Source organism: Pristis pectinata, chromosome 4 (genome assembly GCF_009764475.1).
Source record: "Pristis pectinata isolate sPriPec2 chromosome 4, sPriPec2.1.pri, whole genome shotgun sequence".
Lineage (NCBI taxonomy): Eukaryota > Metazoa > Chordata > Chondrichthyes > Rhinopristiformes > Pristidae > Pristis > Pristis pectinata.
The window spans coordinates 105756192-105778545 of NC_067408.1; the positions used below are offsets into that span (position 1 = coordinate 105756192).

The following is a 22354-nucleotide window of genomic DNA, read 5'->3' on the forward strand; positions in this document are numbered from 1 at the left end:
CTGAACTTCCATAAATGGATCGTTAACTTTCACCTTATTCAACAGTTGGGATTTCAGTTTATAATGTGTGGCACTGCTGATATTCCTTGATGTCAACCTGAATTGTCGGCCTCGATTAAGTGCAACAAATCCTAAAATGAAAACTAGTCATAACCTGGTGAAAGTTATTCAATTCTTTCAGAGTGATGAATCTCTGAAATTCTGTCCCAGAGTTGTGGCGGTTAGCTCATTAGGCTTAAAGTGAAGGTAGTTTTTTGAAAAATTCAGGGATTGAGAGCTGTGGGGATCTGGCACGAGAAGTTGAGGCCTGGGTAAATCAACCACAATTACACTGAACGATGGGGCAGGGTTAAGGGGTCGAGTGGCCTACTTCTGCTCCTGTTTTGTGTTTTTTGTTCTTCTGTTCAGTACTTGGAAAGAACAGCTTTGGAAATTGTCTGAAACTTAATGTCATGCCAACTATCAGCTGGGATTTTATGGGGAAATTTCAGCTGTTCTGTACATAACTACTGGAGTTTCATGCATCTCTAGGTAAATATAGAAGTTCTGAATTTGGTGATGGCTGAGATCTTTTGACTATCCTCCAATAATGGATTCCTCATACAGTGAAGCTTGGGAGGCCAATGCAAAGAGGAGTATTCCAACAATCTGGCAGTGAGCAACTAGGATTGCTCTTCAAATAAAACACACAAAGTGCTGGAGGAACTCAGCAGGGCAGGTAGCATCTATGGAGGGAAATACATTCCTTGTTTCAGGTCAAGACTCTTCATCTATTTATTTCCCTCCATAGAAGCTGCCTGACCTGCTGGGTTCCTCAGCACTTGTGTGTTGCTCCAGATTCCAACATCTACAGAATCTTGTGTCTCGGATTGGTCTTTGCATACTTAGATTTTTATTAAAACTATTTGCATTTGTTTAAATGTTTTAAAGTAGTTCTAAATATTTTAGTTCATTATCTCAAATTTTCAAGCAGTTTTTAATTATTAATAGTTTTAATAATTTGTAATAGTTTTAAATATGTCTGAATATCAGGAACACTTGGAATTTTTCCCAAGAGTTTCAGTCAACTAAGCAAGGGAATATGTCTTAGCTGGCTGTCAAAGTTTTTTCAAATAAAAACAGAAAACACAGGAAATACTCAGCAGGTCAGGTAGCATCTGTGGAAAGGGAAATGGCTAATGTTTCAAACCTGCAACCTTTAATTCTCATTCCACAGATGCTGCCTGATCTGCTGGATGCTTCCAGCATTTCCTGTTTTATTTTGGATTTCCAACATCTACAGTATTTTTTGATTTTTCAGTCAAAATTTCCTAAATTGGTGTGGCTTGATCTAGCCTTTCCATGTGATACCATTTATGCCATCTTATGTGCTGACCATTGTCTTGCCACTGAAGATTAGATCTGCTTCTATCCACAAGTTTCCAGTGGATGAAACCTATTAGGTAAGTCAGACATTTATTCGTAGTTCAGTAATGAGCACAAATGACTGTCAATTGCAAATTCTTGGCAAATGTATTTGTATCTGTGAAGTGGTACTAGCCAAATAAAAGGCCACATTGATGTAAATAAAGATAGAATCCATGGGATGAAAGGGAAAACAGGTGTCCTTTGCAAACCAAATGTTCTCTTTTTATACAAGCCAGGGCTTGTTTGTAGTTTCCAGAGAATGCAGGCACAAAATAAGTCACTCAAAGAAATGAGGAAAATGAAGATAAAGAGACACAAAATAAACATGCATTAATCATTTATTAGAAAATACAATAAAAGCTAAGCTATTAGCATTTATAGTTGATAGCCTTGAAAATTATGTGAATATCCAAAGATGTAATGAATTTAGTAATAATTATTTTAAGTGCTAAAATACCACATAATTAAATAAACTAACCGTGTCACTGGAAAATAAGCACTTTTCAAGTGTTATAATAACTAGCAGGATAGGAGAGTTTAGAAGAATAAGAGATGATATCATTTTAACATGAGGAGGGATTAACAGGGTAGACTGAGGTTTCTTTAGCTGGAGAATCAAGTATTAGAGGATACAGTCTCAGGACAAAGTTACCATTTGGGACTGAGGAGCAGATTTTTTTTATTTGAGATGGTTGTGAATCTATAGAATTTCTTATCCTGGGGAGTTGCAGATGCTCAGACAAAACGTGTTAAGCCTGAGTTTGATGGAATCACATGATATAGGCAGTGGATGGAATAGTAGCTTACTTAGAGGATCAACTGTGATGTAGAATGGTGGAGGAAACGAGGTACCATAACTCCTATTCCTGTTTCTTTCTCTTTGAGGTTAATAATGATATTGTGAAATCCTGAATGTATATTTCTCATTGATTATTTACAAATTTCACACAATGAACTCTTTTGATGTTGCCAACATATGTGATGCATGTTCTGAAGCAGTACTTCAGAGTCTGGAGGCAAACAATTGCTCTGCTTTGCCAGAATTGCACAATGTTGGGTATTGGAGATCTCTGAATATTCTGTTTTGGCTGAGGGGATCTACTTGGCACCCATTTGTTTGAGAACTTATCTAGAAAACAGTGACAGCTAGTTCATTTAGTATTGTAAAATGACTTTCAATGTCAAACTTAGTCAGAGTGATATGGCATCAAAACAGGGCCTTTGGCCTAACTAGTCCATGCTGACCAAAATTCCCATATCCCTCAACCTTCCCTATCCATGTACCTGTCCAAGTATCTTTTAGATGTCATTGTATCTGCCTCAACCACCACCTCTGGCAGCTCACTCCATATACGCACAACCTTTTGTGTGAAGGAGTTGTCCCTTAGGTCTCCTTTAAATCTTTTCCCTCTCATCTTAAATCTTGGCCCTCTTCTTTGATTGTTTCCCTGGGGAAAAGACAGGGTGAATGCACACAATCTGTGCCCCTCATGATTTTATACACCTTTTAAGGTCAATTTGCTTGTATCTGATGCCCTGAATCTTCATGATACCTAATTAGTTTTCCCTCTAGATATATGGGATTATAGTGGAAGAGAAATAGTAGCAACAGCATTGTGTGTTAATAACTTCCCTCTTACTGGTTTTGAATTCCTAGCTCTTGACTCTATGGTCAAGATGTATATGTTTTTCTGCAGGCATACTACATTCTCTCCAAAACCTTCCCCTCCAATGCTCTTATGGCATACTGTGCTTCCTATCCCTTAGGAATAAAAATGCAAATCCATAAGGATAAAGGTTTGTTTTATCCAGGCTTTACACAAGACTTTTTGGAAAGTAAAACAGCAGCATATGTTTTAATTGGTAAGAGATTGAGAGGTGTTGGTGCTCAGAGGGACCTGGGTCTCCTACACAAATCATGGACCATTTCTATGCAGGTATAGAAAGCAATTAGGAATGCCAGTGGAATACTGGCCAATAATTAAAGGAGATTTGAATAATGGTATAAAGACCACATACAGGTCTGCTCTCCCTATCTAAGGAAGGATGTACTGAGATGTAAAGAATGCAATGGAGTTTCATAACGTTGACTTCTGGGATGGGGAGTTTTGTCCTACAAGGAAAGATTAAGCAGACTGGTCTCTGTTCTTGAATTTGGGATAAGAGGTAATCTTATTGAAGCATAAAAATTCCTTACAGGATTTGACAGGGTCGATTTGGGGTTTTTTCTCCTGGCTGGAGTATCCAGTAAGAGGGGTGCCAGTTTCTAAATCAGGTGTCAGCCAATCAGATCTGAGATGAGAAGGAACTCCTTCATCCAGAGAATACTGAGACAATGGAATTTTCTTCCCAAAAGGGCTGTGGAAGCTCAGTTACTGAGTGTATTCAAGGCAGTATTTTGATACTTTCAGATTGTAAGGATGTCAAAGAATATGGTGTTAGTGCTGTTGAGGTAAAAATAAAATCAGTCATATGATGTTGAATGGGAGCAGTCTTGAGGTCCAAATAGACCTAATTTTGCTTCTATTCCTTATGTCCTATTGTTCTTGCATTTGGCACTTTTGCATTTGGAAATTAATCTTTGTTTCACATAGAATGTCAACAGAACTTGTTTTCCATTGTGGCTGCTATGAATGCCATAGTCCACTCCATGCTGCCTGTTCCATGGGTTAAACTAAGGTACTTGCATAGTGCAGTTTGATTGTAAGAGTTTGGTGTCGAATTGCTGCAGGTGAGTTCTGAACCAATCTTTTATCTTGCTGCTGTAGCAGCTCATTAGTCATGGTGAGCTGAACAAAGGGATTATGGACAGATTTTCAGTTCAGAGTTCCACCACACTACTTTCCTGGGGTCAGTTTTACCTTGTATCATTTTGAAATTTATTCTAACAGTATTGATATTTCAGAAGAATTATGGAATTAAAGTCTACAGCAAGGAAGGAGAACATTCAGCTCATGAAGACTCTGCTGGTTCAATGCAAGAGAAACTAGCTGCTCTCACTTCCTAGTCCTCTCCCCTAATTCTGCAAACTTTTCATCCCTTTCAAGTACTTATCCAGTTCCTCTTCCATGCCACACTTGAATGTTTTCACTATTGCTGTGGTAGTGCCTTCCAAATCCCAACCACTTGTTGTATAAAGATATCTTTCCTCTTCCCCCTTTCTTTTGCCCATCACCTTCATTCAATGTTCTCTGCTGATGGGAGATGCTTCTCTTTACCTACTCAATCTAGACTCTTCACAATTTTAAATCCTAGCAGATCCCCTCACTATTTCCCCTGTTCCAAGGTGAACAACCCTGGGTTCTTCAGTCCAGCCATGTAACTGAAGTTCCTCATCCCTGGAGTCAGTCGAGTAAATCTTTTCCACCTTCTTTGAGGCCTTCACACCTGTCCTAAAATATGATGCTTGCTAGTGGACAGAATAGTTCAATGCATTGATAAGCCAATATTTCATTAAGGTTCAGCATGATTTCCTTTTTCTTTATATAAACACCATTAAATATAACCTTTGAATGTAATTTGTTGTTGTGAACATCAGTAATGAGAGCTTCTAAAATTGTCCAATGTTCTTTCAAATTAAGTGTTCCCATCACATTATGTTTCTTATGTTACAAAGATATTCCTGGATTCAAATTTGACTGAAGCAAAGTGTGCTGCTTCTCATCACCTTAGACTCTTGGGGAACTGCACTTGATTGTGTCAGATTAAGTTTCAATAAGCATATCCCTGCCAATTATAGGTTGCAAATGTTATGTAACACTATGACTGATAGCCATGGAAAAAACATTTTGTTGCTCACAAACACTACTGCATTGAGTTCTAAACCATTTGAAATGGAGCTCCAGATAGTGCAGATTATGAATACATGTATGTATGTATATCTTAATTTACACCACCTGTAATATTACCCCTTATGTTGACTTATGCCCTAAAATGATTTCAAGGGCACTAAACAGCTTCTCATCTCTTACCCACATGGCCATACTTTAAGAAAATTTGCATGATGAGCACAAACAATCTGTGACTGTAGGGGGCAGCACAGGCAAAGCTGATCAGCTTCATGGACACCCAAACTACAGCCCATGACTTGGCAGGTTGATCAACTCCCAAGTTGTCTTCATCTACTGTAGATGAAACCCATTTAATTGAGTAGCTTCATGGCAAAGCAGGATTGATTCTTCAGTGTTTGCCATGCATAACCACTCAGCTACATTCTAATCTACATGGTGTCTGGATGCAAGAGGAAAATATTTTGTTATTCAAGAATGTTTCCCTCTTAGATGAATTCTAGATAAATCATCCAAAATATTAAAGATATGACATGCCTCCTCAGTTTACTTAGGCCATTAAAGACTGTTGTATGCAAGGTCCACAGTAAAGTTCTGAGCATGTGATGTTACATGCCACATGTTGTCTCTTTGCATCCCCAGCAGCCTCTTTAAGCTCAATGTCCACAACAATCTCAGCTGGCAGTCTTCTGCCTTGACCTAAAAATGCCCTCCAAGTGCAAAGGGTCCTGGATGTGGGCAGCTGTCTAAATTTGACAGACTTTGCAGGGGTACATGTACAATTCCTTAAGGTTTTGGAGAGGGAGAGAGAGTGTGTGTATGCATTTACATGTGGTGTGCATGCTTTCATAGTATGGGTGTCAGAAGGTTGCCACAGTTACCTGCTATCGCACGGCTCCAGCAACTCAGATTTGCTCCTGACCTCGGGTACTGTTTGTGTGGAGTTTGCACATCCTCCCTGTGACTGCATGGGTTTCCCCAGGGTGCTCTGGTTTCCTCCCACATCCTGATCATGCCGGTAGGTTAATTGGCTACCGCAAGATTGTCCCTAGTATAGGTGGATGGCGAGAATGAGGAAGAGTTAATGGGCATCTGAAAATAGGGTACAGGGAAATAAGTGCGGAACAGGACTGATGGGAAGGCTCTGAGAGCCATCATCGACTTGATGGGCCAAATAGCCTCATGTTGTAAAGAAATAAATGATAAATAGTCTACATATTATCTTTTAAATGATTATGGGGTGGGACTTGGCGCTCTGCCTGCCACCCTCATCCAGTTCATATTACACTTAAGGCCAATTCTGACACCCCTATGTTGCTCTAACTAAGATCAGCTGACACTTGACAGGTTTGTATTTGCCCTGTTCTTTCCGATACTGGGGAAAAATATCTATTTTTACTAAAAACAAACTGCACTTCCAACATACCTTTTTTAAATTGGTTATTCATAATTTATCTTCAATTTGAATCATGATAATGACTGAACTTTGTATGAAGTTGTAGTTAAAATTTCACACTAAGCACAGCTACTGCAAGAGAGGGCCTGTGTACCCAGTTTTTCATGACTGGTTCCCTCAAACAATTTCCAGCCAATGGCAGTTTAGGAAATAAATGAATTTGGTAAGTTTCATGGCAAATATCATAGGACATGCATGGCAAGTATAGCTACTCGGGTTTACATGATGTCTGGATGCAAGAGGAAAACATCTTGTTTTTCAAAAAGTTTGGATTTCAGACCAATTCCAGTCAAATCCTCCAAAATAGAAGTGAAATGTTTCCTCAATTTTTTTTTGCCAAGTAGTTGATTGCATCAGCTAGTGTATCTTGAGTTCACAAACCAAAGCATCCCGTGAAATCAAGTGACCATTACCTGATGTGGTTTCTCCCATAAATGCTGTGTTACCATTTAAAATGTTTTTTTTTCCCACACTTCTTCATGCCTCAGAATAAAATTATTCTTTTTTTAAACTTGCATGCTATTTATAAAACATTATTTAGCATCAGTGCAACCTATTGACTGTTGCTTTGGGTCTTCAATTTTAGTAGAAGAACATTTCAAGCCAAATGGGGAAAAATCAGAAATGTTATGATTCCTGGGCATGAAAGTATTTCGGTAATGCTTTACTTTTCAGATATCTATTCTGATGAACAAAGTTTATTTTAAAAAGAAACAAGTGTGGTCAGATTAAGCCATTAGCAATAGATACTATTAAAAGATTTCGTGCAATGGAACTATCACTTCTAAGTATAATTTCGGAGCTTTGACCATACTTGCTCTAGTTCCTAATCTCAAAGCCATAGCAGTTTGGCTGTTGTCCCAACCAAGGCAATGTGTAAATGACAAATATACAATGATAAAATATTGACAACAAATTATATAGATACAAAATATCAAATGTCTGTAAAGCACTTTTTAATGTTTTTAATATTGCCAGTTGTACCGTGGAGAAGAAAATACAGAGGTGAGAAGTGCATTGGAGAAGTCAAAAGAGTGAAATCTGTATGCCACATTACAGGAAGGATGTGGAGGCTTTGGAGAAGTTACAGAGAGGTTCACCAGGATGTTGCTTGGATTAGAGATTAGTAGCTGTAAGGGGAGGTAGGACAAACTTGGATTCTTTTCTCTGGAGCATTGGAAGCTGAGGTGTGACCTGACAGTAGTACATAAGATTGAGAGGTATATATAGCATAGATAGAGTATGTTTCCCAGGTGAACTGTCAAATACCAGAGGGCACAACTTTAAGTTGAGGGGAGCAAAGTTTCAAGGAGATTTACAAGGCAAGATTTTTACACAGAGTGGTGTGAGCCTGGAATGTGCTGCCAGGGGATAGGGGTGGAAGCAGATGTGACAGCAACGTTTAAGAGGCATTTGGACTGGAGGTAGGAGAATGGTGTTGGGGGAAAAAAAAAATCAGCCATGATTGAATGATAGAACAGATTCGATGGGCTGAATGGCCTAATTCGGCTCCTATATTGGGAGCAGAAGTGGGAGGGGTGCAGAAACCACAAGGCGAGAGAAAGGAGTACAGGGAGTGTGGGTTATCTGAAAGTGGAAAATTCAATGTCCGTACCATTAGTTTGTAGACTATCTGGGCGGAATGAGGTGTTGAATATTATTGGGTGTTAAGTCTGTTGAGAAAATGATCAGAATGCCAACATTTAGCTCTACATTGCAATCATCTCAAAAATAGCTGAAGTTTTATTTGTTACTTCCATGCACTTTCCTCCAGGACTCACTAGACAGAGATCAGTAAACAATCTTTCTCATTTCAACTCTCCTTGCACTGGGATATTCTAACCAACCACTGTTCCTCAACATGTCCCATTTGAAGACTACAAAGAAAATGAATTCTAACCAGTTGGGGCATGACCCTACTTTTACACCACATCTAGTATTATTCCTCATTGACTTAAGTGGAAATTAAAACTAGATGGATGTGATACCAAAGTTATCCATGAATATGTTAGTTTCCCAATGGGTGACTAAGGTTAAAACTGTCACCTTAATAAGCCTACATATGCTATTGAATTGCAGTATCTTATCCACAAATATTAATGCCATTCACAAAACCATAGAAATTGCTATTGTTACGGACTCAGTGAAAGTCCCTTTAAGATAGAGAGTGTGTGTGTGTGTGGGGCGTGCTTACGTCAATAGAAGATAAAGGACGTAATGACGTTGTTGAAGAAGTTAGAAGAAGAAAGAGAGAGAGAGAAGGGAGAGAGACACCAGCCTGCTTGTTTTCTCTATCGATGGATGAGAAACAATAACTGTGTTTACCACTGAAATCCATGTATGGAAGTTGGAAGTAATCCGGTGGAGTTCACTTTGTTGCTGACCTGTAGAAGGAAACAGGTATTTGTGTGTGGACGACCACGGTTCGGATGCTTTTCGGGGTGAGGAAGTCACTACCGAGTAAACACTGAAGTGTCGTTTGGGTTCCATCGTGGAACATTTGGATTTCGTATGTACTCTCTCTATGTTTTCTACATCTACATCTTATCTTCAGACAATGGTGGTTGTTGAAGAAGAAGCCCTTGCTCATGTTTCACCTTATGGCTTGCGGAACTGAACTTTAAGAACCATTCAGGAACTGGGAGTTTTGGACTTTGTCACACACACACACGAAGAGTTTAGTTTTGGGGTTAACGTTCGAGGTTTAACATTCTTGAATTCTAACATACTAACATTTTTACTTTTATTTTACGTATTATCAATAGTAGTGATTAATAAAATAGTTTTTAACACTGAATCATGCTCAGTGTGTTTCTTTTGTTGCTGGTTCGTGACACTATTGTTCCATTAATCAAGAATTCAGAATATTTATGAGCGTTGCAAAAAATACCACATGATTTGAACAGGTTGCTTTTTCATTCGTATTGCATAACATTGGACAGGGAATCATCAAATAATGCAGAGTGTTATTAATAAAGTAGATAAATTCAAGATATAGTACAGGGAAGATCAGGCAATTTGGAACTTAATGATTGTATTGAATAGTGCAGTAATGAACAATTTCACTCCTACTTTCCTAGTTCTTTGCTTTCTGGACTTAAAGAGTAACTTTAAACACCCTCACTAATTGTTAGTGGGTAAATAAAGTCCCTCATTTTACCTGATCCCACATGTTTGGTTTTAACCTACTGTTCTGTGCACACATGAAGGACACCTGCTGTGATTTTTGCTCTAGACATACAGGCCATGACAGATTACACTGCTGGGACCCAACTCTGATTAAATGAGGCCTCTGTGGGGAAACCAATGGGAAGAGCTTGGGGCCAGAAAACAATTTGTGTGCAATAACATCTCTAGGCTGTGGATAAGTGGAATGTTGCTTGGGAAATTCTAGAGCAGTCTTCTAAATTATTAAATAACAAAAATAATTCACTAAGAGCTTTTACTTTACAACAATTAATGTGACCACAAAGACAGCAGATGCAGTCTGACACTGAACATCTTGTGGAAATTTATAACAGTTCCCTTCACAGAGAGATAATTAATTAGGGGACATAGGTTTAAGGTAATTGATAGAGGGATGAGTGGGTAGTTGAGGAAAAATCTTTTCTGCCAGGATGTGGTGGAGCATGAACTCACGGTAAGTGTGGTGGAAGTAGAATCTTCACATGTAAAAAGTACCTGCTTATGTCCTTGAGATGCTTTAACCTACGGGGAGCTGGGGAATAGGATTAATGCAATATTTTTTGCCATTATATCTATTGTCATAGATTTCTACGATTCCGTGAGTTAGTTTCTTGCCACTTTTCCAACTGACAGGAACGTTGGGGCTTATTTCATCCTTGGCTGCAGATGCTTAACATGTGCATGAGTTTTGGTCATCACTTGTTCTCATCCAGGCTCATTAATCTCAATAGAACTCATCAAGCAGAAGGTGAATGCAACTGGCAACTGATACCCATGTCTGTTTACCACTAGCAGCCAAAGTTGATTTGCTGTCCCTACATCTTATTGTAGGTATACCTGCCCTCACCTTTCACTCCCTGCCTCTCTCCACTTTTCATTCCACTGTTTTATCCATCTTCTCTTTTCCTCTCACTTCCTTCCTCTCCTCTCTCCCTCAACTTTTACATCAAGTTAAATCTTATGCTTCCCACGTTTCATTCCTTAGTGCAGGCACGGTAGTGTAGTGGTTAGTGTAACGTTACTACAGTGCCAGTGACCCGGGTTCAATTCTGGCTGCTGTCTGTAAGGAGACTGTATGTTCTCTCCGTGACTGCGTGGGTTTCCTCCGGGTGCTCCGGTTTCCTCCCACATTCCAAAGATGTATGGGTTAGGAAGTTGTGGGCATGCTATGTTGGCGCTGGAAGCGTGGTGACACTTGCAGGCTGCCCCCCCCCCCCCCCCCCCCCGAACACTATGCAAAAGATGTATTTCACTGTGTATTTCGATGTACATGTGACTAATGAAGAAATCTTATCTTACTTGCACTTTAAGACTCAAATCTGTGGTTGACTCCCCTGTTTATTTTCAGACTGCAGGCCAAGGGCTGTCAATGGTGTGAGTTTGACACAGTCAGTGCTGTTGTGTAATAATTACGATCACAGTACCTGCATGTCTATTCTTGTATCTGCTTTCATCTGCTGCCGTTGGAGGGAGCACTGGGAGCCTGGGAAATAGAGTGTAGTTATTCCAAGATCTATCCCTTCAGGCAGTGAAAGGTCTGGCAGTGTGGAGTCCTTCAAGGTGAAGAAATCATGTATTTCCTGGAAAGGTGGCAATCAGCATGAGAAAAATTCTATGTGCAATCCATGAGGACTTGGGCATTGACAGAATAGACTTCTATTCAAAAAAAAAAGTCCAATAATTTAATGGAGCTCGTGGGGACATGAGTGCAGTCAATGGCTGTCGGTGGTTGTGGGAAATCCCAAGGTCCCATCTGTTCCTTACTGAAATCAAAGAAGATGAAATTATTCCTTCTGGGGAAGAGAACCTAGGTGACCTTTCTGATGCACCATGATGTTACAAATCGGGAGACATTAAAGTGATCTACTATGGCAGCTTGGAAAGGTCCTGAGATGTGGAAACTGAGAGTCAATGTGACCTTGCCTTCCACAGCGAGTGTGGCTGAGATCTTCCCATTGACTGCCAAGGATCTCAGTGATGACAGCCTTGGAAAGCCTGAGCTTGCGAATATATTGTTCATCAGAGAGGTCCAGGGGATGCAGTGTTTCTGATGATTCTGTAGGAGTTAGTCAAGTCTCTGACTTCTTCCTGGAGGTTCACAACCTCTGTCAATCCTGCTTCCTCTCCCAGCACTGATCTGGAGGTTGGTTGTTTGTGTAATCACTGTCTTCAATCTAACATGCCTTCCAGTTCTCTGGCCTGTGCTCGAGTGTGCTCCTTCTTCTCAGTCAAGAATTTCTGCATGTCAGGATATGCTAAGCCCAAATGAGTTGGTCCCCTCACCTTTCACACATATCCTTGCATTTGCATTTACCTGCCATATTCTAAGCCTTTTAATGAGACTGATAAAACCTGGCTCCTACCTCAGGCTTTGGATTTCATTCCTATGGATCTCGTGGTTTGACTTCATAGAACATAGAAGAGTATGTCACAGGAACAGGCCCTTTGGCACACTGTCTCTGTACTGACCGCAATGTCTACCTAACTATTCCCATCTGCCTGCACATGGTCTGTAGCCCTCTATTTCCTGCCTGCCAGCTCAAGTTGTGTGCTAATTTTTTTTAATGTTCTTGTCAGGCCTTTTATTCTTTGACTCACTTATTTTCTAGCTGTTGTAAATATCTAATCTGTCCTCAATAGGATGTAGATGACTTAGCACGTCTTTCTAAAAGCTGTCTGAAGTCAGTTTACATTTTTATGTAAATTCTTCTGGTCTCCAAGGCATTATCAACCTCCCAGTTCATCTTGGTCTGGAACAATGCAATCATCACACATTCAGGACAAACAATTGCCACAGATTTGTGTTGGTTTTTTTATTTCACATTCTCATTGTTCATGTGGTATGAAGTTCATTCACTAGACCACTGCCACCCTGTTATGTCTTGTTTTTCCTAGACATCTGTTTCTTAATTACTTTTTAAAACTCAAATCTAGTTTATGTTGTGTTTACTTTCAAACTGCCTGCCATGTACTACTGAGAGATGCACTGTATGTTTTCCACACAGTGACATGTAAGTGAATGATGTACAATCAGTACAAATGGTACACTTACACCTATAAGCTCCTATTTATTCTTGCAATAATATAACATTTAGGATTTGGATATCTCCCTGTTTCTAAACCCAGTGTTTGAAGAAGCCTATCTAATTAAAATTATAAACGTATAATTACAAAGAATTAAAATCTTCTCTTCTGATATCTATAAACTTTTAACAACAAGAACTGTTTCAAGGCCTGAGGTTTCAATTCATATTTACTTGCCATTTTGTAATATTGTCTCATCCTGCATCAATTGCCTGACATCACTATCGGTTTGAATCAGTAGGTCTGTGACAATGCCAGGACTGAGGGGAGTGTCTTTCTTTGCTCACATAGTTAGACCACTGGCCCAAGGAGTAGAAGAGAGCCAGAGTACTGCCAGGGTTTGAGTCTTGGGAATGTGTCCAATAAAATGGGCTAAACTTGTACCTTTTTAGAGGAGTCATGTTAAGTAGAATTGGAAATCCAAAAAATTGTAAATGCAGTAAATCTGAAATAAAAACAGAAAATGCTGGAATAAAAACTTAGCAGGTCAGGAAGCATCTGGGCATTTAATGGCTACACTATTTGACTCTATCACAGAAATTCTGTTTGTTCCACCCATTGCCCTCTCCCTGCTACCTGGACTAACTTTAAGGTATCTTTGAGTCACATGTATATTGAAACACACAGTGAAATGCATCTTTTTTGCATAGTGTGTTCTGAGGGCAGCCTGCAAGTGTCGCCACACTTCAGGTGCCAACATAGCATGCTCACAACTTCCTAACCTGTATGTCTTTGGAAAGTGGGAGGAAACCCACGCAGACACGGGGAGAATGTACAAACTCCTTATGAACAGTGGCTGGAATTGAACCCGGGTTGCTGGCGCTGTAAAGCGTTACGCTAACCGCTACACTACCATGTCTGCCCTACACATTCTCTCTTTCTCAGTTCTGATGAAGGGTCTTCAACTTGAAGCATTAACTGCTTCTCTTTCCCCAAATATTGCCTAATCTGCTAAATTTTTTCAACATTTTCTGTTTTTATTATCAGGAATTGGGTCCAGAGGAGGTAGAATGTGAGGTGAAAAGTGAGAATAAAATGAGAGGAAAACAAAATTATTCAGAGTAGGTATTATCTGAAATTCACTGCCTCTATAGATGGTGGAAATAAAATCAATCATAACCTTTAAAAGGCAATGGAATAGGCACTGAGAGAATATAATTTGTGGGACTATGGGGAACGAATGGGGGATTGTGGCTGATGGGTTTGCCATGGTAGGAGTCTGCATAGACCACGGACTGTGTGCTCCGTGCCAATAACAACTCTAATAATTTGGGCAGAGTGATTAGGTCAGGAAACAAAGGCAGAGAAAGATGAGTTACTTTAAGATATTAGGTTTGAGCTAAGTATGGATTGTAATACAGTCTTTATCAGTCCACAACACACCCACCTAATTCCCAGATGCTCTGATTTTCTGTAGTGTGATGATGTCAGAATGATTGAAAGCTTGCATTACTTTCTTGTTAATTGTTGAATTTTCTGTTTATTCTACACCAAGGTTTATTTTTGGATATGCAGTGGTGTGGATAAGGAACTGTCACGGTAGTTGACTGCCACAAAATTTGTTTATCATTGAATGTATTTGGAATTTACTTCTGACTAATTACCAGCAAAGACTGAGATTTGATTGGAAACTGATATTGTGGCTCTAGGATATGATTGATTTCCCTCTCTGAACAGTTATCAATGAACAACAATTGCTTGAAGATTCAGATAGGTTAAAAGGAGTGTAATTGGTGGCTGTCTCCTATATAAAAGTCTCATTTGGTTTTGTTATTACGTGGATGCAAATAATTAATCCCTATCACTTCACTGTAATGTTAGAATAAAAAAAAGAGCAGCTGGATAGAACTGTGTGGAAGCCACAGGTAATTGGGGATATAATAGAGCAATTAGTAAGCTCTCTCAGTTTCATCCACACAAGTTAACACAAAGCCACCATCTTTTAATAGGAATGCTTTCCCATGAAGGACTTGCCTTCTGAGAATGTTCAAAACCTGAATGACTGTAAATACTATTTACAGTTTTAAATGAGTTGATGACTGTGGTAAAATGACACCACACAGCGACTTGATATGAGACTGTTGATTAGTGTTCAGACTGCATTTGAAGGAATTTTAATTCAATGTTTGTCATTCACAGTCAAACCTTTGACTGCACAAAAGAGAGGAGTTGAGTTGGTGGGAAGGGAGGATGGGTGGAGGTGGTTGATGTTTCATGAGTGTGTGTATCGCAGTTCCTGGCAGGGAGCCTTGACCTCCAGGAACACATTTCAGAAATTGGAATGGAAAATCAAGGTACTGTATACCCAAAATAGAGTATGGACATAAAAATTAATCCCATATAGACTTCAGACCAGAACTTTACTGTACAGAAGGAGGCCATTCTTCCCACTTCTTTGAAGAAGGTATTCGTGTGGCCCCACACAATCTCACATTCAGATGGTTGGATCATGATATGACCAAATAGAGCAGAGCTGAGAATGATACAAATGTTGACAGCTGACAATATCATGCATCCAACTTTGGCAACTGCTCTTTTATTGCCTCTGAGTATTTCTGACATTCAAGTGTTATTAAAGTCAATTAAAACACACAAAATATTGAACCTTTACAAATTATAAACACATTTAGATAATTAAAAACATTAAAACCAATACAGCTAATTTAAAAATGTTTTAAACTTAGCTTCTGCAAATCTCTTGCAGCTGTTTTTGTCCATTCAAATGAATGGGCTCGTGGATTCTGCACAAGGTCTAACCTGGTGTAGATTTAGTGAACAGATTCCCCAGCTTAGGTATGGGGGAACTTGACAAGTTTCTTTATCAGCAGACGCAGCTTCCAGCCTTTTGTGCTTGCTCGACATTCTGCTATTTTCGTGGATAATTTAACCTGTTTATTTTCAATGTACCATTGCAGAATTATTCACACATGCTAATGTGGCAAGAAATTATAATCCCATCAAAATCCACAGATGTATTTTGATATGAAGCTAATTAGTGATTCTGATTTACAAATCATGGGATAAATTAAATGTAAAATATTGAATTCTGATGAAGGATCTTTAGATCTAAGTTTTTGACTGACATCTGCTTTTCCCCTCACACTGCCTGAGCTGTTGTGTAGTTTCAGCTTTTTCTGCTATTGTATATCAATACAGGATATGTGTAGGAGAAGAGTGAACGGATATTTCATTTCATTCTGTTCTGTTTTCATGACTTCCTTTCTCAATTATGAGTAATCACTAAACAGTAAATATTAAAAATTTTCTTATGTAGTACAAATATTTGACATGATGAAATAATTTAGAATGCATCATCGCCTTTAGGAAATGAACAAAAATCTAAAGAATTTTTCTGGCATTGATGAGTTAACAATTCATGCAATCAAAATGGCTCTTAAACATTTTGATTTTAAAATTCTCATCTTTGTGTTCAAATTTCTCCATGGCCTGTTCTCTTCTTAAATCTGTGACCTTCTGCCCTACAATTCTTCTGAGACATCTGTTCCTCTAATTCTGGCCTCTTGCGCATCTTTGATTTTAATCGCTCCACTGTAGACCTCTGTGCTGTAAATCTAAGCTCTCAAATTCCCTCCGCCTTCACTTTTCTCTCCTCCTTTTAAGTTGCACCTATAAATGTTTATATTATATCTTTGACCAGCTGTCCTAATGACTCCAGATGTCACAATGGTCTCATTTTGTTTTCTAAATCTTCTATGGAATGTCTTGGCATGATATACCATGTTAGACATTCTTTATAAGCAAATTGCTGTTGTAAATGCTGACACACATTTTGTTAACCCTTGAGTGAAAATTCCCTGTTGCAGTATTAAAAGTACTTTCTATTTCATATTCCTGGATTGTTTCTACTGAATGTATAACTTGAAATGTTCCAATTATACTAATAGGCAGTTATCTCCATACAATTTTTTCATTACACAAACTAATTTTTCTCTTCTGTTATACTACAAATGTGAGACATGAGCCACAATTGATTAACATGAGTGTGACTTGGGAGATTGTCTCAATGTTGGCAAGCATTTTTGAGCACCATCTAACATTTTATTAATGATCCATTTCAATATTTTTTAAATAAGTAATTTATATAAACTAAATAAACATTTGTATGACCTTCGAGTCACAAATATTTCATAAAGATCACTATAGTCTATCACCTCAGTTACTGCTGTGTATCCCACTTTTTCCTTTTACCTACAATTGCCCTATTCAATACTTGAAAATAAAGCTGGCATAAATTCCTTGCTTTATGCATGGTGCATTCTCCACAGAAATGGAGATGGAATCTTGACAAAGCACCATTCGTAAAGTGCATTCATCAAGTGACAAATAATGTATATGTTTAGGAGAAGGGATATGGAATAACCTAGATTATAAATAAAAAGGACTTAATATATGTAACACATATTTCCAACCTCTTAAATCTGTAACCTTCTGCCCTACAATTCTTCAGATATATCTCTGATAGGATGCCACAAATTATTTTGAGAGGGTAGCTATTGTTACACAAGCATGTTGAGGATACATTTTCTACAATATACGTATTTAAACAAGCACATTCTTAAAAATAGAGAGTTTATAAGACAACCATCGTAACTGAATTCTCACTTAAGAAATTGATTGCATCCATGTAATGGGGGTGGTGGGAGAGTAGATAATGACAATTCATGACAATCCAGTGAAACTGATTTCAAAGCTACAGCAACATTAGGAAGAAACACTTGCAATTAAGTGACATCTTATTCTGCCAGAAAATTGTTTATTACTTTTGAAGTCCGGAAACTGTTGAGAAACTTGGCAGTCATTCTTTGCCAACAATATTTCCATAGAGAGAATAAAAGCAAATATGCTGTTAGTATGATTTGCTTTTATTCAGAATATGGCAACAGGAGTTCATGAAAATTCAAATAAAAACAAAGTGCTAGAAATGCTCAGCAGGTCAAGCAGCACTATGGAGAGAGAAACAGTAAAGTTTCTGATGGATGATCTTTCATCAGAATTGATCGAGAGAATTTCCTGTTCTCCCTCAAATAGGCTATTTTATGCCTAGCAACTGGCCCAAAATGGCATCAACTCAGAAAGAAAGATTTGCATTTATATTGCACCATTAAGGGCTGCAGGACACCTCAAAGCATTTCACAGAAGATGAAGTTTCTGTATGGGCTTGTGACTTAGGATCAATTTGCCAAATTGCATGGACTGAAATGCACAAATAGTAAGGTGGTTAATGAGAAGCAACCGTAGTGATGTTGGCCTAGGGAAAAATATTAGCCAGGACCTCAGGCCTTTTTAAACATAGAGCTGTGGATCCTTCATGGAATGTGGGTACATAGGCAATATCAGCAATTATTGCCTGTCGGGAGAGCGCACAACAGTCTTCATTGAGGGGTCATCAGTGGAAAAGGCAAGCAGCTTCAAGTTCCTGGGTGTCAACATTTTGGAGGATCTATTCTGGGCCCAATGCATTGATGCAATCATGAAGAAGGCTCACCAGTGGCTCTACTTTGTTAGGAGTTTGAAGAGATTTGGTATGTCACCGAAGACTCTTACAAATTTCTATAGAGCATTTTGACTGATTGCATCATAGTCTGCTATGGAGGCTTCAAATCCACAGGATCACATAAGGTTGCAGAGGATTGTAGACTCAGCCAGCTCCATCACAGGCACAACACTCCCCACCATCAAGGACATCTTCAACAGGCAGTGCCTCAAGAAGGCAGCATCCGTCACTAAGGACCCTCAACATTTGCGACATGCCCCCTTCTCATTACTACCATCAGGGAGGAGGTACAGGAGACTGAAGACCCACACTCAATGATTCAGAAACAGCTTCTTCCCCTCCACCATCAGACTTCTGAATGGTCCATGAACACTACCTCATTATTCCTTTTTTAATGCACTATTTATTTATTTTTGTAATTTATAGTAATTTTATATTTTTGCACTGTACTGCTGCCACAAAACAACAAATTTCACATCAGTGATAATATATCTGAGTCTGACCTTACTTGCTCCAATTGACCTTGAGAAGGTGGTAGTGACTTGCAATGTGCTAAATTTACTTTCATAGTACAGTTGGATAGGTAATTCTGGTATTTTGGTCCAGCAATGTTCATGGAATGGTGATACATTTACAAGTTAAATTGGTATGCAAGTTGAATGGGAACTTGCTGCTGGTGGAGTGTCCTGCTCTTCTTGTCATTCAGGGAGGTAGAGATCGTGAAGGAAGCCTTGATGACTTGCTTAGTATATATTGTTTGTTAAATACTTCAGCCACTGTGTTCTGTACGTGGAGAGCATGTAGTTGGAGTACCAGTCATGCAGACTGCTTTGTCATGGATGGTGTGTGGGTTCTTGAGTGTTATTGGAGCTAAACTCAACCAGGCAAGTGGGGAGTATTTCACCACACTCCTTTCGTGTGCCTTGCAAACAGTGGGAACTGTTTCGTGGCTGGTCCCATTGTTTCTGATTAATGATAAATGGCAAGGACGTGAATGGAGAGTGATTTGGTGATCCTTGATTGTCCATTAACTGAGGAGACAGTTAAGACTCCCTGAAGTACTAATCCACATTCAATGCTCAGAGGTATTAGTAAACCAGATGTGTTTTTATGACAACCCAGGGACTTCACAGTTACTGTTATTGACATTACTATTTTTAAAAATTAAATTTAAATTGCTCAGCAGGATTAAAATCAACTGAATCAATAATCCAGAACTCTTACTTTAAGCTAACCACTACACTACCATAGCTGCTGAATGATACAATGGAAAGTTCAGTTAAGCTGAATTTCTTTTCTTACTGTCAGTGTCAACATTGAATAGAAACCTTGTGGATCTCTCTGAATGGATTGTCAGATCTATAGTTTATTTTCTGATTCATATTTCTTTATATGGTTTTATTAAAGAAGAACATTGATTTTATTTGAGAATTACTTCCAAGGTATGGGACATTTGGCCCATAAGTATAAGCCACCTGTATGCTGCACAAGGATCTCCTCCCAACCACCTGCACATCTTTCTTTCTCTGTCTCCTACTTGAACTAAACTAACGTCCCCCTGATGTCAATCCAGAGAGGCTACTCGATTTTTAAAAAAGGCATTGTTTTACAATCCATAAATAATAAATTTGAACACGTAAAGCACAAATGGACTGTTTTTTCATTACCATTTCGACCAAAGGCATTTTAAATCATTATTAACAACAACATGCTTGCAAAGGTAAATAGAACACAACAAGACCAAATAACGATGGGAGAGGGGAGCCGTTTGAATCCATGCATGTTTAACTGGAAGTAGGTGGTTGTTGTCCAAATGCACCTCCATGTTTCTCGTCATGTGTTATGTAATGTCTCACAGAGTGGAATTTCAATCTAGTGAGCTGCCTCCGTTCGCTACTTCATTCTATTTATTCACCTGCCCCAATACATCGTTCTCTCTCCAGAACAAACATCAACAGACCTTGCCCGTTTCGGTGACTATCAGACAACACTTCGAATTTCCTCAGAAACCGCGGACTGTATTTATCATTCATGTTTATTATGAACTGAAAATCATGAATCAGCTGTTAGGAAACGAGTCACTCCGCTCGATGCCCTCCTTATGAAGGGTGCAGTTGCAAATTACATAATTAATTAAAAAATATACAATACTCATCTGCACCCACCTCCCTCCCTCACCACAAGAACGCTTATTGCTAAACCTAACCAACATAAAGTGCCTACTATAATTGTGAAAATTATTGTTACTGGGACAACGGCTGCTGTTAAATATAATTCAGAAACATCGTCAGTTTTGAACGGAGACAGAGAAACCCCCATTATGTAAAATGAACCTAATTACCTCCCTTAGAACGGCAATTCATTTGGAAGGCGATATATTTTCGAGTTCTGGGGCTGACACTTCAGCCGATTTGCAATTTGCAGTGAAGTTTACATTTCAGGCCCTTGGGAGAATCAATGTAAAGGGGTCACAGAAACTTTCAACGTTAAGGCTAACAATTGAATTATTGATAAATGTTCAATGTTTGCAACACATTCGCCTGGTTCAGTCAAACAGCAAACTGCACCCCCCGCCCCCCCCCCCCCCCCCCCACCACCATCGAAGCACAGAAAGTGACCCGTTTAGCTCCCCCGCCCCATCCGCCTGCCCTGGGGCTCAGATAGCGCTGTCCTCGGTGCTGATGCTGCGACTGTAGCCATGGAGACAGCAGGCAGTGTGACCAGAAACGGGAAGCTCTCCATGAGAACAGATCTGACAAGACTTCTATCACGCTCTGTTGTCCCAATGTTTAACTCTTCCATTTTTTCACCCACTAATGCACGCACATTATAATTACAAACTGCTCTCCCCTCCCAAAATTCAGCCTCAACCCAATATAACCCTGCCACTGGAGAAATGCACTCAAGATTGGCAACTAACACAATCCAATCACCCGATTTATACAGGAAAATGACAATAAAAAGCCTCCACCTTTACGCTGAAAGCTGCAATTGTTTATTCCGACTTCAAACCTCCATCAACACTTTCATTTGTAAATGGGTCTGGGCCATCTGAAGCGTAAATAAATATTAATGATGAAAATTGATTTTCCCCCCTGATCTTGCTTCCTTGTTTAATTTATTGTTCTATGTTCCCTGTTGGTTTCCCCCCTTTTTTACACCTGAGGTAAACTAACTGTATTGTAAGAAATTGTACAGAGCATCTTACCTACAGATCACAATGTTTTAGTCACGAATTCTCCCTCCGCCCCCTCTTTCTTAAATATAAAGAGAAAGATTGAGACTGACTTTGGGAAAAGGTTCACGACTCACCAAAAGTGACGGGTAGAATAGGGGAGAATTCACATCACAGCCGAGGGGTTTCCAGTGACCGGTGCGAGGAAGCGATCCACCATCGCCGGCTACAGGAGTTCAGCGAAGGGGAGGAAACGAAGCCGTGTGTGTGTGTGTGTGTGTGTGTGTGTGTGTGTGTGTTTGCAGAAGAGGGGGTGCGGGGAGAGGAGGGAGGGAAGGAGGCTGCTGGAAATCCGACATCAAAGGGAAAGTGTGCAGAAGCGAACAAAAAAAAACAGCCACGCAGCTGGGCGGAGAAGTAAACGCCCGCGTACAGGAAACGTCATTAAAACCAAAGATTTCATGAATTCTTCGGAGTTTAATATTGACCTAGAATTTCAACAAAGTGCCCGACATCTGAACAACTGCACACAGCGCCCTGTACTGGGGGAAAGGAGGAAGTGTGCCAGGGCCGATGAGAGCGCCAGATTGGAAACTGTTCTTGTATATCTATAACGATTTGATGCACATTTTAATCTGTTGGGTTCCATCTCCAAATGTAGAATGGATTTTACAGCTACACTTTAGTAATCTGAAATATTCGGAACTAGACAATAGTATTCAACCCCTTTTCAATAGATTATA

The 22354-nt window shown here is 39.3% G+C and overlaps 1 protein-coding gene across 1 annotated transcript in view; it reads right to left on the reverse strand.

Moving 5' to 3' along the window:
- The window catches only part of kcnj6 (potassium inwardly rectifying channel subfamily J member 6), a 124147-nt gene extending 102187 nt beyond the window's left edge, over positions 1-21960 (reverse strand). Inside the window, 1 exon segment of the mRNA XM_052014553.1 lies at positions 21749-21960. The gene's annotated coding sequence lies outside the window, so the exon portion shown is untranslated.
- Positions 21961-22354: the final 394 nt, after the last annotated feature.